Below are 3,555 nucleotides of genomic sequence, written 5' to 3'. Positions count from 1 at the left end.
GGTTCTGTTTGCATGTTCAGGCGCCTGTAATCCCCGCACGGACGGAGGGAGCCGTCTTTCTTCAGAACGATGTGTAAGGGTGACGACCATGGGCTGGAGGCCTTTTGGCAAAGGACCATTTTCTCCATTTCGGCGAACGTCTGTTTGGCGGCTGCCAATCGTTCCGGTGCCAGACGTCTGAATTTTGCGAAGACTGGGGGCTGGGGGTCCCGTCGTCTTGATATGGTGATAAATACCGTGCTTGGCAGGAACCGTGGGCGTTTGGCGAAGTTCTGGACGGAAAACTTCCGTGTACGACGTGAGGAGGTGGGCGTAGGCATCCGTGGGTGCGCTGATGTGGAGAGCGAGGTTAGAGGGGGCGGGTTGAAGAGGTGTCGACAAGTACGAGTCTGCGTTGACCAATCGTCGGTGGGCGACATCGACCAGAAGGTGGAAATGAGAGAGGAAATCCGCACCGAGGATTGGCATTGTGACGTCAGCAACGAGAAACTTCCAATTGAATTTACCGTTTCCGAACGATAATGTGAGGTTCTCGTAACCGTAGGTGGGTATCGCAGATCCGTTGGCAGCTACCAAGCGGACGTCGGCAGATGTAGACAGACTACGTCGTGCCTTGAAGAGTTTCCTTGGCAAAAGAGAACGACAAGCACCCGTGTCTACCAAAAATCGCACGCCCGTTCCTGCATCCTGTAAAAAGAAAATATTAGAAACATGGGAGGCCACCGCCACAAGCGATGGCCTACTTACACGTTTTTTGGCCACTGACAATCCTTGGTACATTTCTTCGCTGTTGCCCCGAATCTGAAGTGGTAGTAGCAAAACTGCGGCGGATGGGAGGTAGTAAGTGGCTGTAGAAGTCGTTCGTTGGGGCGCGAGCGATTGGTGGGTGGTGGGCGGCTTTGTCGCCGCTTCGGCACGTCATGGGGTAGGCGTTTATGTCCTACGGCATTCATGTCAGCTTCGGTTGACGTTGAATAGGCATCCTCGTCGTCAGGGGTGGAGGCGTTGATGGAGGTCTTGAAGTGGCTGTCCATAAGGGCGTCGGCTTTGGTCATCAAGTCCTTTATGGGTAAACTATCGACATCGGGTATGGCAGCGCGTACAGGTTCGGGTAAACGGCGTATCCAAAGGGCACGAAGTAGGTTCACCTCACGAGGAGAGCCGTCTGCGGCAGGTTGAAGGCGAGCGATACTGGTCATCTCCCTGAGGGCAAGCGAAGCCCTTTGGTCCCCCAACGGTTGTTGCGATAGCTGAAAAAGCTTTGCTATACGGGCGGCTGGCGACGGCGAGTACTGCTGCAAAAGGTATGTTTTGAGGGCGTCATACGCTATTGGGGTGTCTCCTTGTTCACAAAGCCAGTCGGATATTTCTGGGAAGGTGTCCTTGGGTATCGCCGCGAGAACATAATCCGCTTTGGTGGTTGAGCGAGTCACGCCCCTGATACGAAAGTGGACTTCAGCGCGCTGAAACCAAGCAAACGCCTCTCCGGTGGCGAACGGTGAAAGTTTCAATGGGGCGGCCGCAGCGCCAACTGCTGTAGTAGAGTCCGTCTCCGTCATAGTACCAACGATGGAGGGGCAAGGGAGGTGGGGGTGGAAGGCAGTGGGAGCGAGTCGACTTCCGGGGTCACCAATGTGACGGTGCCGAGTGAGGGTTGTGAACTCAAAGGCAGGATGCAATCAACTGAGTTATATTGTTATAGAACACAATGTGACGGTGCCGAGTGAGGGTTGTGAGCTCAAAGGCAGGATGCAATCAACTGAGTTATATTGTTATAGAACACTCTCCTTTATATACAAAACCTCAAGGCAACAGGACATAACAAGTTAACAAGACAGACAATGTTACAGAGGAAACAGCAGACATGAATTTTCATGTTCGTTTAGTGCGAGGGAAGAGCGAAGATACAAGCATAATATATGCAAAAGGAATTATGTACAATTGTGTGACACACGGTTGGTACAGAAGCTTCATAATACTGAATCCCCTACTGCTGCTGCCTCCGCGGTCTTCCAAGGCACTGGAGGAAGCAGCAGGGCCTACCGGAACTGCGTCACAATCGCTCGTCATTCATTCCTATTTCTAGCACGCTCTCTTGCCTCTGTCACATCTATCCTCCTATCACCCAGAGCTTCCTTCACTCCATCCATCCACCCAAACCTTGGCCTTCCTCTTGTACATCTCCCATCAGAAAGTCCTTAGGGATGGGGTACATAATCTGATAGCCCCGTTATCGAATCAGTAAATGCAGCTATCATTTCCACCTGGTTGGATTTGTATGCGATATAAAAGAAATTATGAAAAAAAAACCTTGAAGTTATTTATATTTCACTGTAAAACATAGTTAACAAGAAATCTCTCTCTCTCTCTCTCTCTCTCTCTCTCTCTCTCTCTCTCTCTCTCTCTCTCCAGCGGACATTGACACATCAAAATGTTTACTGAGGTCATGCAAAATTTGTAGCATGCAATATTTGATTCTGGGTTTTCCATACCCTTTTTTCCGACTGGCAAAGAACCACTCTCATCAGAACCTACGCCTTCGTCAGAACACAAACTTTTGTTTGAAGGTTTTTCATTGAAAAAAAAAAAAGAAAAAAAAATAACAACGAGAATTCGGTACCGAGAAATTTGCTGGAGATTATATTCAGTCTCTATTCGGAAATATTCTTGGTGTTAAAAATCGACACATAATTAAAAATCTCTCTCTCTCTCTCTCTCTCTCTCTCTCTCTCTCTCTCTCTCTCTCTCTCTCTCCTATGGAATACCAGTTGCTACCCGAAAATATCTATATTCATGGAGGTAGAGCGCATATATTTCAGTTTCAAGTTCCTGATGAATTTTCCATTCAAATTTCAGGAAACATTAATCTTTTGCCATCAGTCTCAGTCTCTCCAGGAAAAAAATATTATTTCTATTCCTTTGTGTTTTTACTTGCATAAGGAATCCATGTCTATATTTTCTTCTTTCAAAGTAACATAGTTTCATGGTATTATTTTAAATTTTCTTCTTTGATATATTTAAGTAATATAACATTTATAGATTGGGTGATTGGTGATTGGGTTAAGTTGTTCGTTAAAATAATAAATTATGTAGTGAACTATGAAAAGTAAATAAAAAGTAAAAAATAAAATCACGCTCAACATTTGAAAGAAATTGATGCCGTAATAATAATAATAATAATAATAATAATAATAATAATAATAATAATAAAATCCTCCCATCGTCAGGTTGCATATGGCTATTTCTGTCTGTCTGTCTAATCTGGCTTAGTAGCCAGTCAGTCAGTTTCCATCTCTCTCTCTCTCTCTCTCTCTCTCTCTCTCTCTCTCTCTCTCTCTCTCTCTCTCTCTCTCTCTCTCTCTCGTCAAAGTTTTTATGTGAGGGGCTCCATCCGTATTAAGACTTTGCCCCTGGGGACAGAGAGGCAGGAAAATGATGAGATGGACAAAATACATTTTGCCGCAGGGAACGCGAAGGGACAGGAGCGGACGAGGTTAACGAACAGAATTTTGTTCTTTCGAAAATGAATCACTAATGGATATTTTATCCATCACA

Source organism: Palaemon carinicauda, chromosome 12 (assembly GCF_036898095.1).
Source record: "Palaemon carinicauda isolate YSFRI2023 chromosome 12, ASM3689809v2, whole genome shotgun sequence".
Lineage (NCBI taxonomy): Eukaryota > Metazoa > Arthropoda > Malacostraca > Decapoda > Palaemonidae > Palaemon > Palaemon carinicauda.
The sequence above is the reverse complement of the archived record's forward strand: the minus strand, read 5'-3'. Positions refer to the sequence as shown.